Source organism: Eptesicus fuscus, chromosome 14 (genome assembly GCF_027574615.1).
Source record: "Eptesicus fuscus isolate TK198812 chromosome 14, DD_ASM_mEF_20220401, whole genome shotgun sequence".
In the NCBI taxonomy this organism is placed as follows: Eukaryota; Metazoa; Chordata; class Mammalia; order Chiroptera; family Vespertilionidae; genus Eptesicus; species Eptesicus fuscus.
The window spans coordinates 4,385,694-4,401,357 of record NC_072486.1 but is presented as its reverse complement, the minus strand read 5'-3'; positions in this window follow the sequence as shown (position 1 = coordinate 4,401,357).

Sequence of the window (15,664 nt, the reverse complement as noted above, 5' to 3'; positions counted from 1 at the left end):
ACTACACTTCTGTTTTGCTAATATAAAAATGTCCAGATAATTCACTGAAATTCATCTTTTATTCACTCACTTTATCTTTTAACTAAATCACTCAGTATATTTCTGTGAGCGGTGATTGGCAGTCTCTTTGTCTCATTCACTGGCTTGAGTTTAAAGGAAAGCCTTCCAACATTTCACTATAAAATTATAATGTTGGCTGGATGTTTTTGATCAATAACCTTAATAGGTTTAGGAATGGTTCTTTTTAATCCTAGTTTGTAAATAGGCTTTATTTTATCATAAGTGAAAGTCAAATATTATCAACAGATATTTCTGCATTTATTGATAGAGGTATGTAGATTTCTCTAGTAGTGTATCAATAGGCTTTGGTCGAGAAGTATATATGTATTTTTTTTCCTCAGTATTTTTCATGAGTTATATTTTAAAAAGTAGATAACATGTTTACATAAAAGTGACCATATATGTAGATATGGTGCAAAGTAATATTTACAAAATGACCTCCTATTTGCTTTATACGGCTCAAGAGATAGAAAACTGTCAACAACAGTTCAAAGGCTACTCAGAAATACATACTAACCAAGAGTCTGTAAAACGTAACTTACGTGTCTTAACTTCGGAACAGCAGAGTTCTGCCCTCGGCCTCGGAGGAGGGCCCTGTCACTCCCTTCCCAGCTTGTTTGCTGTACAGATGTCCTTGACGATTTGGGACAGAAGCTGACACCAGGTGCGCAGCCACAGAGGGCCTCACAGAGAGCATGTCTCAGCCACTCTGGAGCTGACGTGTGTAGGGACTTGGGGATTGGAGCTGTCTGTGCAGGGAGGCCTAGATGTGCCCTCTCTGCAGCCAGCGGAGCTGACATGTTTGGAGACTAGAAAGGCCGACTGACACTCTGACCTGGAGAGCTCCACCACACCCCTCTTCTCGTCATCTGGGTTTACTAGTGAGCATTCCCCAGAGCCTTGCAGCCACCTGGGGCGGGGTGACAGGTTCTCACCAGTGCACCGTGGGCTAGCTACAGAGGCCATGACCTTGGGGAATGAAGGAGGCGCACCTTGAGAGAGTCTAGGTCCCTGAAGGACAGAACAGAGCTGAGCCTCCCTCCCTCCGACTGTCATTAGACTGTAAAAGGGGTGATCAACATTGTTTTCCTGTTAAACCTCTGAAATGTGCCAGTTCTTGTTAGCGCCTGCTGATTGACATAGAGATCCTGGTCATTTATACCTACATTTTATTGGGCACTTACCATAGGACGGATACCATAGATTACCAAATGTAACTCCCTCCATGCTTACTACACAGGTTTAATAAGCCCCTCGGAGGGATTCATTTGCCTCTTCAGACTTGTTACATCACTGTTAATGGGGGAGTTAGGACCCCCAACTAATTCTAACTGGGCACACAATCTGCCTGTTCTCTATTGTCCCTGTGATTAATTTAATTCTTGGTGTACCCTTTCCCCTGAAAAAGTCCTCTCCTTAGTCCTGGGTGAATCCATAGACCCAAGTGGGGAAAATCTCAAGCTTAGCTCTCATTAATATCCGGTCAGTACAGTAAGGCTGCAGGTTCAATCCCCAGTCAGGACACATTTAAGAAGCAACAAATTAATTCATAAATAAGTAGAACAAGTCTCTCTCTCTCTCGCCAATCTATAAAATTTAAATATACATTTTTGTTAATACAAATAATACAGAGCCATGATGTGACCTAATTTATTTTCATTAAATTACTTCCTTAGTATGTATTCTAAATCTGTAACTTCCTCCCCCTCTGCCTTTGTGCAGGGACCGGTCTTGAATCTGATTTCTGATAGTAATGGATTTCATTTCCATGTCATTCTGTGATACATTGACACACAAGCACCATGAAATAGAAAAGGCTTCAGGAAATCCCAGTCCGAGCTCCAGGAGAACTTGAGGGTTACATAGCAGGAGCCTCTGAAGTGCATCTTTAAGAGGGAATGTTATAAGGATGCCTAGTGTCTGACATTCTGTTTACCGTTCAGTGAGGTTCGCCAAGGGCATGGCCTTCCCTCCTCTGGGTTCTGTTCTCACTTCTACTCTGCCGGCCAAAACAGTACGTGGTGAAGCATTACCGAAGAATTATATAGATTTTTCTAATTTGAAGGAAAAATGTCTAAAAATATTTTTATTTTTATTTTTAAAAATGTGTTAGTATAGGAGAGTGATGTTTTGCTGTTGCCTAAATCCCCAAGCCTCATAACCAGGTGGGACTCCTCCTTCCATGTGACTATCCGAGTGCTTCTGCCACCTCAGGATAGGCAATCCTAATGGCATTCTCTTGAAGACAAATGTCTGTATTTATAGACTTTGGTTTTATCTACTCAGTAAACTTTTAATTAGTCCTGATTTTGCTTCCTCGAAATATGTAGAGAAGCTCACTAATTACCTTGGAACATTCGGCTGGGTAGGAAACCTGGTGAAGGATTCTGTGGGCAGTATCATTTTTCAACACATTTCCAAGGATGTGGGAAGGGCTGGGATTGCAATTTGCCTGTTTAATAGCTACCTGGTGTAAGCTGATACCAGCACTCATTCGGAGATATTCTTCTCTTCACCTTCAGCAAGATGTTAAATGCCTTTGAATAGCTCTCCTGTACTGTTTTATTGGTGTTAACTGAACTATTAGGGCTGTCACTGGCCATCTTTACAGCCCTTCCCTGCTTCATCTCCACAGCGGGCATGTGTGGCTACCAGAAATGTCATTGATCATGGATTTAACCATCATCTTTCGATAATAAAATTGGTGATATCATTGAATGACAGATTCAAAAGTATTATAAAAAGTCTCTCCAACAGATGGCAAATAGACCACTGTTTACATTTTTTAAATGAATGCTACAGATGGTGAGAAATTATTCCACCATGTTTAATAGGAAAATTCCACCGCATTTCTACAAAGGCACTTTTCTTTTTACTGCAAAGAAATATATTCGGCAATTTAGCTACTAACCACTCTTTTGCCTTCCAAATTGTATATTGGAAGCATATGGGAAAGATGCCTTAAGAACCAGTATTCATTTTTTTCTTTATGTGCCCTTAAACTCATTGAGTAGTAAAAATAAATAGGAATGCGAAAGGTGTATGAATGCATTCATTTTTTAGGAAAAATATAATAATTCTCAAAAGCATTTTTAGGTAATCTACTCATTCAGTTACAGTATATTTTATGATTAAAATTTTTTTGGCTGTAAAGAAAAAATTTAAATGTGACATGTGAACATTTTAAAGAACATTTTGTTAAATATATCTATAGTCTGGATTATATGCTAATTTTATGTTTATTTTATGAAATTATATAACAAAATGTTTTCAGTCACAGATAATTCAACAAATTAAATAAGCATTTGAAAACAAGAATTTAAATTTTCTATTCCGTTATTACAGTAGCAGAGTAGCTGAGATCACTACATTTCTGCAAACAATTGCCCACACCTTACGCAGGCATTCAAACTCAAAGGCTAACACAGGCCAAATAAACGAGGCATGAGGCCTGCAGGCCGTGAGTTTGACATGCTTGCCTTAGAGTGTTTCATGCTATTCTCTCACTAGTGTACATAATTCCCTGGATATTAATGAGGAAATCAACCCCTCCATGATCAAATGTACTTTATGTCACATGTTCTAAAAGAGAAAAGACTTCATTCTAAAATGAGTTCCTTTGTAAAACTTCAATATCATTCTCACCACCATTCTTTTGAACAGTTCCTATAACTGTCCTGCTTTTCAAATGTACACTTGACTTTACAAAATGTAACTTTGAAAATACACGTTCTCCCATTTCCCCTTCAGGTAGGCCTGTGAGTTGTTCCCCAGGAGGCCTGTCCCTTCCCAAAGGACTGCTGGGAGGTGATCCCATTCTCACATAGGAAACAGAACCTGTTCTATTATGGTTAAGAGGAGAGTAGAAGACTTTCTTGACTCCTTGTTGTTATCATTTCTTCTTCATATAAGCATTTAATAAATATAAAAAGCATTATTAAAATGCAAAGTCTGTAATCTTTTTTTGCCACAACAATATAGAAATTGAAATGAAGGAGAAGAGAACTTAGAAATGAATATTTATAGGTCAACATTTGGACACTGCCTGGTCCAATTCCTATCTTGTGGCCCAATGGTGCCCAGTGGCCTCCAGAGGCAGGACATGGATGCTGCCTCAGTGGGCAACACCAAGGCCAGTCTTCATCTCTAGTCTCCAACCAGTGGTTCTCAAATGTTGTATCAGAACTAGAGACCCGGTGCATGAAATTTGTGCATGGATGGGGTCCCTAGGCCTGGCCAGAGATCAGGGCCCATCTGTGGGGCGACCGGTAGGGCGATTGGGGGGCCATCTTGGAGGCGACCAGCAGGGCGATCAGCCAGCCCGCTCACTGGCTGGGCCTGCGCCCTGCTGCCGCCCACTCACCAGCCAGCCCCACCCCCGCCACCTCTGCGATCACCTCCCTCTGCGGGGTGACTGGTAGTGATAGGGGGCCCCCGCTGGCACCCACCTTGACTGGCCTGGCCTGCGGGCTGGGGGGCAGTTCCTGTGTTAAGCGTCTGCCCCCTGGTGGTCAGTGCACATCATAGCGACTGGTTGTTTTGCCATTTGATCGATTTGCATATTAGGCTTTTATCATATAGGATAATTTGGTTAAAAACCAAGATTTTAGGGTCACAAACACAGAGTTTTGGATCCAGCGAGTCTGGGAGGGGTCCAGAAATGTGCATTTCTAAGACATTCCTAGTTGATTTCGAAGCTGCTGGTCTACAGATCCACTTGGAGAAAGTCTGCTTAAGCATTGAGACTAAGGCAAGAGGCAGTGAACTGAAATACTGCATCTCATCTCAGTGTTGCCATTAGCTGTGTGATCTTGGAAATGGCATTTATATCTCGTGTTTACAGCGTTATCTTTCTTCAAATAATTGGTCTAGGTGATGGTCACTCATTTCCTGGTGCTCCACCCAAAAATCTTTGAATGTAAATCAAGAGCCACCAAAGCGCATGCAGTCTCTTGAATTGCGTTGATCAAAGGTCTTAAAGGAAGCAGGGCTCTGCAGAGACTTCTTAGATGACACAGGGCTCTGCCAGTCGCCCTCCCTCCTCTGCACAGGTGATTGGACGTGAGCTCAGAATGCCACTCAGAAACAGACAGAGCTAAGCCTGTTCTCTAATGGGTGTGTGATTCTCATTCAGCGTGGTCTTTATCACACTGCACAACTACTGCGAGGCCTCCACAGCAGTGTTACCAGAGCTCTGTCCACCCCAGGCGGCCACTGGGCTCAGTGCCGTAGAAGCCAGTTCCTTGGCACTCCTCCTGACTTAATACCAATACTCGAGGGCCCCTACGGCCTCTTGCCAATCCACCTCTGTGGCAGGTTGTTCAACAAATACTATTTTCTGTTGGTTATAATGATGGCTCTTCCCGTATTTCAAACACTTAAGAACCTCTGAGGGAGAATTGGGGAGAGTGACCAGGGCTCGCAAACCCATGTGATCTCCCCATGGTTGGTCTGACTGGGTTCTTAGGTTGGTCTTGAATTCCATCATTCCGTTTCTATTCCAGCTGAGACAGTTTCAGCCGTTAACGTAAACAGACTAGAAAGATGATGGACTATTCAGAATCAGTAAAGAGCACGAGGGAGCAACAGTGGTAGGAAAGTGGTTTTCTGATGTGTACCCTTGCCTGTCCCCAAAGTTTTCCCATGGGCCATTGCGGTATGAATAGTTTTAAAGAACCAGATAGCGTGCTCTTACATTTTAGTTGTAGTTCATTATGAAATGACCAGCCTGGGAAGTTGTCTGCCCTGTAGGTTGCCTTTCGCATCTGTCCTTGAACAGGGACCCTTACAGAAAGGCACAGGGCTGGCTCCAGCCTCCGCCGGTGCTGGGCCTGATGGGTAAACCTCTCCGGATGGCCAGTCAAGGAACAGGTCCACAATTGCTTCAAACAAGTCACCCAGGGTCTATTTCAAATGAATTTTACTTTATATAAATGAATTATTGGAATTAAATAGTGTACTTTGCTGTTTAAAATAAATTAAGTACTAGTAATAATTGTGATAAGTCAGTGCAAAGGGTACGAAGATCCTGTGGCTGCAGGACCTTAAATTTTAAAAATACCTATTTGTAAGGAAGTAAGATGAGACAGTCAATAGAAGACTTTTAAATATGAAGCCATATTACATCAGGATGAATTTGTGTTGCAGAATTGGAATGGGAATAAAAATCCAAGGAGACAGAATTAATGGCACAAAATTTCCTATTTATAGATAATTGCTTGTTTGTGTGGTTTTAAATGAATGGTGATGATATCAATTTATTACAGTATTTATGCTCCATTGGTGTCAATATTTAAGTAATGTTATCATTTCAACTCTTTGTACTTAAGACAAAACTTATGTCACTTTAAAATTTGTGAGAAGTAGGATCGTTTTTCATTCTTTTTGAAGTAATAATATCTAGATACCTGTGTTGCATTTTTTGAATCAAGTACAGTATAAATACTAGAAATTACTAAGGATAACATTACTAACAATAATAGTTATGATTCATCTAGTGACAGTCTGTTTCAATAGTAATGATTCATCTAGTGACAGTCTGAAAAAGCACTTCATAAACATGGAGTTGAAATCTTCAGGTGATGAGGTAGGCATCCTCACCTCCTGTTTACAACAAGGAAACATGGGCAGGGTGCTTCCTCACAGTGAAAAGAATGAGACGGTGCAGCGAGGACGAAATCTGACCCAGTGATTCCGGTGTTTGCTCTTTCTGTCTAACTTCTACCTAAGTGGGAACAGTGATGGAATATAGACCATAACACGCTAATTTTATTTTGTTCATCTATACATCACCATTGGAAATGAAAAACTTGGCAGAAGATCATTGTGTTTTGTTCTTATTAAATAGTCACAGTTTAGAATTCTTTAAAATTTACTATATTGTACTATCCCGTGTTTCCTTCCTAGAACCCTAATATCTTTCTTGAACCATTAGTCTTTCATAATTAGTTTAGGTGACTCTTCCAGCCTTTGTAAAAATATTATTAGTGAAGTAACTGTGGATTCAATGTCATTAAATCTAATGGAGTTAAATTATCACCTGAGACTGATAATTCTCTGTAGCAAATTATCTCTGAATTCATCACAAAAATTAACACTTACAATCACCTTTATTTAAAAATAAAGAAGTCTAAATCGGTTCAAACAAGAGAAGTGATAAAATATTTTAATTTGAATAAAATGTTGCCATTGGCTATAATAAGAGAATAAGTATCTGAACTGCCAAGAATATTTGTTACGTTGTCATTTTAAGTATTTTAATGTCTTGCTCTCACATTTCACTTTATTAGGTGTTAGATTCAGCCTTCAAAGATAACTAGGTTTTCTCAACTTTGGCAACCAACACTTTGTCAATCATTCTGTCTTAAAAAGAAAACTTGAACATTGCAAGTGCCAGCCATCACCCACACTGTGCCCTTGGAGAGCTATTAGAGAGTGGGGTCGGCTGTAAATCTAGCATTTGTTGGGAAGATAAATAATCTACTCTAACTGAGTTCCAGCACATGAACTCACTGATTTGATGAAATCCAATACGTTAGTTTCCATTCCTCAAATAATTCCCTCCTGAGTACCTGCGACTGCTCTGCGTCACAAGATAGTTATTGTTTGGCTCTTAAGGGTGAAAAGATTTCTTCAATTTACCTCAGTCCATTTCCAATATTTACATATTTGGCACAAGATGTAAACTTCTCTTATAACTGAAAATTGTCTCAGGAAGCTTTATTCTATCTCTCCATACCAGAAAGACAGGCTTAAGATGTTATTATGAATCTGTGGGTCACAGAATAGACTTTTAAAGACACCAATCCCTAATTTCCCCAGTTGCAGATAATTTTACTGTAATGAGCAACCTTGACTCACACCTGAAGAACAGCATCACAGTGAGGCTTAAGTGTAAACGATGCATCATCTACAGTTCATTTCTGGCTGATTAGTGATGGGACCTTGCATTGTTGACGGATGCAGTTTTTATTTGCCTCCTCTTTTAAATAGGGAACACTGGATTGGTTTTTAGAAACTGAACAGCACATTTAAAAAAGTTACACATCTGTTATTAAGCCAGTTACATGTTATCCCTAAGAGGCGAATTTGGACAATGGTAACGAGGCCACATGTTTATAAAAAAGGAATGTATGTGAATTAAGGGACGAGTGCTTCCATGAAAGCTTGCCCTTGCTGAGTGAGCCTGGTGGATTACACGACTGGGTGAGGGGGAAGGTATTCTCCAGATGGGTATGGGGGACGTTTCCCTAGTTATTAATCAGAGTAATTTTCATAACATTACTAAGCCTTAGAGGAAGAGGGATTCATAATAGATCCAGTGACACCTTTACACAATTATGTAGTCAGATGGTGTCAAAATGAAGGCCATTTTCAAAGGTTCAGATTAAAGTAAAACTCACTTTCTAAATATTAGATAATTGAACATCAGAATAGTCCTTTTCAAGTTATCAAAATAAAAGCATTTCTTGGACAAACTTGACTTGGTGGAATGTATTTAGAAGAAGGGAGTTCATGGGTTTTTTACAAATGCAATTTGTCTGAAGCTCATTGCATTGCTAGCAAAGTCAGTTTTTTCTTGGTCACACATTATTTGGCAGGAAGTCTATTGTGGCTGCAACATTTAGGTTTTACAAGCAGGCCTGCTTTATAGGAAGTGGTGGCAGTATTTTTAAAGAGAGGCTATATAATGCATTTTAGTCTCTGAATGTGAAGATATATTGTATTTAATGGTGCCAAGAAGAGATAGCATGGCCTGGCAATATACAAACATGTCCACGCTCATGATACAGTAGTCTAGAAATGACACACAAAATGTCTCCCATTCCTGCCCTTGACATCTCTATGGGAATTGGCAGTTCAGCCTTGTACTAACTCGTCCAAACACGAGGCAGCGTTCTAAAATACGAACCTATGCGCACAAAGAAAACCTCTATTTACTAATATATGGTTTTTTTCCATGGAAATTGCCTAATTGTTTAAGTCCAACTATGTGGGTGGGGTTTTCATAATGAATTCAATTCCCATCTTCGAGTTCATGTTATCTAAATGAACTTTGATCCGCCCATTGGAAAACTTTGAGCTTTAATGAGTAACTTACCTCTGTTGTCACAGGTAAGTTGGTCAAAGGGAAAAAAACATGGCAAGTCTCCTCATAGAAATGTTCATGTTTGCAATGAATATCCACTCAAGAATCATGGAGAGCAGTTTTAAGCAGTTAGTAAGTAATTTGTTGGCCTTGTGACCTAGTAGAACAACTTTAGTAGTGATCTGACAGAGAAGATTGACTGCTTCTTACTGCCTTTACTTAGGGAATTTAATGTACTTGTGGTTCTAATAAAGTTTTTAGTTTAGGAGAAGAGTATGCCACTTCTATCCCACTGTACTGAAGTCACACGAGCATGAAGATACTATGTTTTGCACTTGAACATAACTGATATTATAAATTACTTGTCATACTAATGATCCCATTAGTCAAAGGACATGTAGTACAATTATGGAAGAATACCGCATGCGTATTTAACAGACTCAAAAGCATACTACCCTGTGGAAACTGAAATATGTATTCCAGGATATCGCCCATTATCCTGCCTGAATGGGCATGCTACTTTTACATACGGGGTACATAATGAATGAATGAGTTAAGAAACAAGCTAGCAAACAGATGAGTTTACAACTTGACTGAACCACAACACTTGGAACTTGTGCTGCTTTACAGCTTTCATATCTACTTTGCCTCGGACACTGAGTGATTCCCAGCAGAGATTCAAATTACCTTCACCCGACACGTTGTTACTTTACATAGCGAACACTTGTCCAATTTTGTACAAACATTTGCCTCAAATCAGTGAATGTTCGAATTCACAGCATGCTGACACATTATGCAATTGAGGTTCATTTTTTAACACAACTTTTATTGATTAAGCTATCACAGGACCAGTTTATTTAGGTCTCAAAGTGGAAATGATACCAACTAAAACACAATAAAAGGTGAAGTAATGTATTAGATTTTAGATTAGATTTTACTGTTTCCATGGAACAAAAACAAATGACTCTATTATTAATCCTAGAAGTCTGTCCCTAGAAGTCTGTCACTTTGAATTTCTTATTTTTCTTCTTTAATCTAGTCATGTGTAGTCTCTTAATAAAAATCTAGGAGGGACACAACCCACCCATGATGATTTCCTTTATTGCCAATAAAGGAGCATAGGAAATTCAGTATCACATTATGTCATATTTGGTTAGTCAGAATAATGTGATATGCAGGGCATATGCCTGCCTAAAAGTATGTCAGATTTACTTAATGAATACTCAAAGCCTTGCCAGTTCTGAGGACTGTTAGGAAAGTATAGCATTGTTTCTAGATGAACCAGATGAAAGAAAATGACATGCTTTGGAAGGAATATGTTTTTAATGAGGTCATGCATATAAGCACTAAAGTTCTACATCAGGAAAGAAAAAATTATTAGCAGATTCTAAATTTAAAATTTTTTAAAAAAATATATTTTATTGATTTTTTACAGAGAGGAAGGGAGAGAGATAGAGAGTTAGAAACATCGATGAGAGAGAAACATCGATCAGTTGCCTCCTGCACACTCCCTACTGGGAATGTGCCCGCAATCAAGGTACATGCCCTTGACTGGAATCGAACCTGGGACCCTTCAGTCCACAGGCCGATGCTCTATCCACTGAGCCAAACAGGTCAGGGCTTAAAATTTTAATATCTATAGAAGCTTGATTATTTTTCATATTAACCAAATAGAAACCGATAGCTTAAAAGAGATGAAGACTTTTTCTTTAAAAATTTCAGAGCGAAGGTAATGACCAGTGTTTTACATAATGAGCTAAATGACTGTAGGAAATTCTTGAGAGAAAATGCGGTAACAGAGATACTTGACAAACTATTTAGAGGCAAGTAAGACTGTGAGCATAGGGAAATAGTACAGAAGTATTCTTATGGCATCATATTAAAAACAAGAAGAAGAAATAAAAGCAGGTTGCAGATTACTGGGAATTAATTCAGAGGGAGAAAGCCAATAAGGACATATATGGAGGAGAAGGTCCTTGGCAATCAAAGTGAGGTATAGTGATGATGAAAAGGGAGAGAGGAGGCCAGTTTCAAATAGAACCAAACCAGTAGGTCTTCAGGAGTCCTGTTTGTACATGGTCACAGAAACCCAGTGGAAGCCCTCTCCTCAATGTGGCACTAGTCGGTGATAGGGCCTTTCAGGGGAGAGTTAAGGTTAAATGAGGTTATAAGGGTGGGGCCCTTACCTGGTAAGATTGGTGTGCTGATGGATAAGAAGAGGAGGAGACCCCGGGAGTGTGCTGTCTCTCCACCTGTGCACAGATACAAGCGCAGGTGAGGAGTCCTAGGAGGAGCATCCGTCAGTTTACTCAGCATGTTAAACTCCAGTGAAGAAAGGGCCAATGTATCCAAAGGTAGATATGAGTAACTGCCCAGCATGCGGTCAGTAGTGGAGCACATGAAACTCATTCACATACACGGAAGGGAGGTTTCAACACAGCTGTGACCAGGGTTTCAGAAGGACTTGGTTTTATAGATCGTATTTCATGCACTGCTGGCGGATGTGCAAATTGGTGCCCACGTTGGGAGACAATTGGGCGCTCATTACAGATTTGTACAGGTGAATCGCTGGTTGGCAGCAATGCGGCTCCAGGAGCCCCACCTAGATGAGTCATTGCACATGCGCCAGAGGGCCCCCAGGAGCTACACAAACAGCCCAGATCTTGATCAGCAGAACAAATAACCCATGATGCTCTACACAAGCAGTAGAATATTATGAAGTATTGGAAATGAATGCCTACAGCCTCGTGAGATAAAAAGAATGCCTTTCACAAACATTAAGCAAAAAGAAAAGCCTTGGGAAAATACACACAGTATTCTACCATTTATAGGAGTTAGGTGTAGGCAGCACTACATCATATATCGTTTATGTGTTTACATGTATGTAGCAAACCTGCTTGCTGTCTTTGGGAAGACAGGAGGTGTGATGGGGCGGAGGGGGAATACAGTGGCGTGTGTTTGGGGGATGTGGTATCTAAGTGAAGTGTAAGTTCTCTTCTTTAACATGCAGGAGAACAGCATTTTCCTTTAAACACCACATATAATCTTCACGCGCTTTTTATGGAAGGCATCTTTAGTGTTAAACAGTTGCAAAAGAAGAAACATCTGTGCAATCAATGTAATACTTTCGAAAATACTGGTTTGGTAATGCAAAGACTATGTAACTATACAAAATATAGACCCAGAAAGGGAAAGAGAGAGAAAGATAGAAAGGTAGAGAGAGTGAGAGAGACAGACAGAGAGAGAGAGGCCCATTTGTTATCCCACTTACTTATGCATTCGTTATTGATTCTTATATGTGCCCTGATGGGGGATTGAACCCGAAATGGCGTATCAGAAGGATGCTCTCACCAAGTGTGCTACCAGGCCAGGCTAGATCAGATCTTAAAGAAATAAACTGACTACCAAGTGAGATACTTGCTATGGATTGAATGGTGTCCCCTCAAATTTCACAGGTTGAAGTCCTAACCCCCAATGTGGCCATGGTTGGTGATAGGGCCTTTAAGGGGCATCTAAGGTCAAATGAGGTATAAGGGTGGGGCCTTCACCTGGTAAGATTGGGGTCCTTCCAAGGAGTGGATGAGACACCAGGGAACGTGTTCTCTCTTCACGTATGCACAGAGGAAAGATCAAGTGAGGGCTCCTGGGGGCAGCATCTGCCAATCATCCCTGACCACAGAGGAAGCACCTGCCTGCCCCTCTCATCAGGGGGCTCACACTTATTCATGAACTAGAAGCCTGATGCATGAAGATTCCTGAAAGAATAGGCCTTCCTTCCCCTGGCTGCTGGCACGCGGCGGGCTTGCTCTGGCAGCCTGTGCAGCAGCAGTGGCAAGCCCTGCACACTCTGGCACAGCTTACTCCTTGCCCTCCTTCTCCAGAGAGTTCCTCTGTGCAGCACTGGCGCTCCCGGGGAGGTGCAGAGGGGAAGAGGTGGGGGGAGCGAGGCAGGTGGGGAGGACTGGAGAGGTTGGGTGCGCTAGTACGTTTCACTCTCCCATTGTGAATGTGGGATGCAACTGGCCCCCTTCCTCATCCTCTTCCTCCTCCGCCCTCCACCTCCTGCCCACCCACCCTCCATGCCCATCACCCCTCCCCTCTTGATTTAGCGAGATAGGGAAGAGGAAGATCTGATAATTTGGGTTACTGTGTAGGTGGCCTCTTTCATCTATTCAAAACAAAGCTGAGCTGCCTGCCACTGCCGCCATGGCCACCACCATCACCCCTTGGCTGACCCGGGGCTCCCCTGGGCATGCTAACTGTGCACCGAGCGAGCTCCTGCACACGTCCATGCCTGCAGGGTTGTTCCAACACTAGGGTTTTGTTTACCAGAGCAACGGGGTAGGGGCGGGGTAGAGGGAGACGCCAGACACCAGGAGCTACAACCTCAGGCACCAGAGGGTGCTGGGGGCTAGGCCACAGGGAGGCTGCAAGGACGGTTGACAGGTGTGGAGTGTGGCAGGGAGGCCCTGAGGAGGCGCGCTGCCCAGAGGCCCGGAGTGGCCGGGGGGCGGGGCCACTGCCATCTTTGTTGGGTTAATTGCATACTCACACCTGATTGGCTGTGGGTGTCACGAAGTGACGGTCAGTTTACATAATTCCCTTTTATTAATAAGATAAGAAAGGATTGGGTGTCAGAAAGGCATCTCTGTCAGCCCTCCTTCCAACCTCGAGCCAAAGCCAGAGACGGAGGCCCGTCGTTCCCGCTGTAGCTGCTCGGGGGGGTAAGAGCTGTCTCTCCCAACGCCAGACCAGGGCCCCCACTCTGGGTAGAGGTGACTTGCCCTCCACCAACGTCTGAATTCCCAGTCAAGCCGAGCGACTGCAGCTCTCCAGTACAAAGCAGACTCTCTTCTGCGGTGAGGTACTGTCTGAATGGATGCCCTTTCTACATGCCACCAAGCTCCCCAGTGAACACAAGTGAGAAGGAAGAGCAGAACACACAGAACAAAGCAAGCAGGGTGCATACCGCATTGGATCAAGTTTCCTACTTGGGGAGAATTTTGGAAAACAATGATTTACCTGGATTTTTAGCCATGAACATGAATGATGCATACAGGATCTATGAAGACATCATTCATATAGACAACATTTTTATATTACATCAGACCGTATGAAACTGGCTTTTTTTTTAGGTTAAAAACCAGTTGGATAGCAACAATTTCCTCTAGTGCAACCTCCATAGTGTGTGGTTTTCTCATTTTGTAGTGTAGTCAGTCACAGGTTTACGTGTAGGAGCCTATTTCTCACTTAAAGGAGATTTTCTTTCTGTAACGATGGGTAAGATATTGAAATGATCACCCTTGTTTCAGGGAAGCTGCTCTCGAGGTCTGAGTCAGTTTTGGTGGCTGGAGTTTTCTATTGACTCAGATGCCTATTTCTTGCCGTTCTCTCCTGTGAGTGAGAGTTCCTGCACAAGAGGAGCCGACCACAGCCCCCCAGGAGGCGGGTGGCCTGCGGAATGAGGGGTCTCACCAGGAGTCCACGCGCAGGAAGAGACTCCGTTTCTTCCCACGTGAAGGAAGGCCCCTCGCCTCTGACACTGTGGGAGAGCTGACACTCACCTTCATGTCCATCGTGTTTTCTTTGAAGCCAGTGGTACCAGGAGGGGACAGGAGACAGAACAGGACTGGGTACCCGATGACTTGGGACAGACACACAAGCAGTCTGTGCACTTGACGTCAGGGGCGGCCCTGACACACACGTCTGTGCTCCCTCCGCCTGCAGACGAGGGGCTCCCGAGGGGCTGGGTCTGGGAGGGCTGTCACTCTGACAGATATTTTAAAGAAAATCTTGCTTTTGTTTGCAACTCTAATTTTTTCCCTTTCTCCTCTCAATTGAAATGATTTACCTTTGTTTGTCCTCAGTACTCTCCTGTGAAAGGACACAGGGACTAACCGATGGAAAGTGACTTATTGAAATGTCTACCGATACAGACTTCTCCTCCGTGTGATGAGGCCTGTCAGGATGACACACGGACGGCCCGGGCTGGAGCAGTGTGCGGTGCAGGCTTATTCTGTCGCCGAGCTCTCCGTCTGATGGGTCCCTGCTGAGCCCCAGTGAGTGACTGATGATGACAGGACCACCGCGCGCCCGTGCCTGGTGTCCCGGCGGGGGGCCGCCCGCACCTGGGCCGGGAGCCTGCTGGTGCGAATCGTGATGCGGGTCGGCACGCCTCCGCCTGCGCTCGCCTCTCCTGGATATGGTTTTCAAATTCTTGATTTATCACTGTGATGTGTGACAGAGCAAACGGAAAAAAATAAAAAGCAAAATGCAGTGACAGCTCACAGCAGCCTCTTCCCTCAGAGACTCTGCAGCGTCGCCCGAGGATGCTTGATTGTTAATTAGAGCTGCCGTATGAACACGACAAAGTCAAATCAGATGTAATCTGGTTCCTGTCGTCTCACATCGGCCAGGGCAGGGCAGAGTCGTCCGTTTCTGGCAATTAATGAGGAACGGCCTCAAGGACTATGGGAGTGATTAGCCTCCAAGAAGCTTCCAGTGTTTTCTCAATCC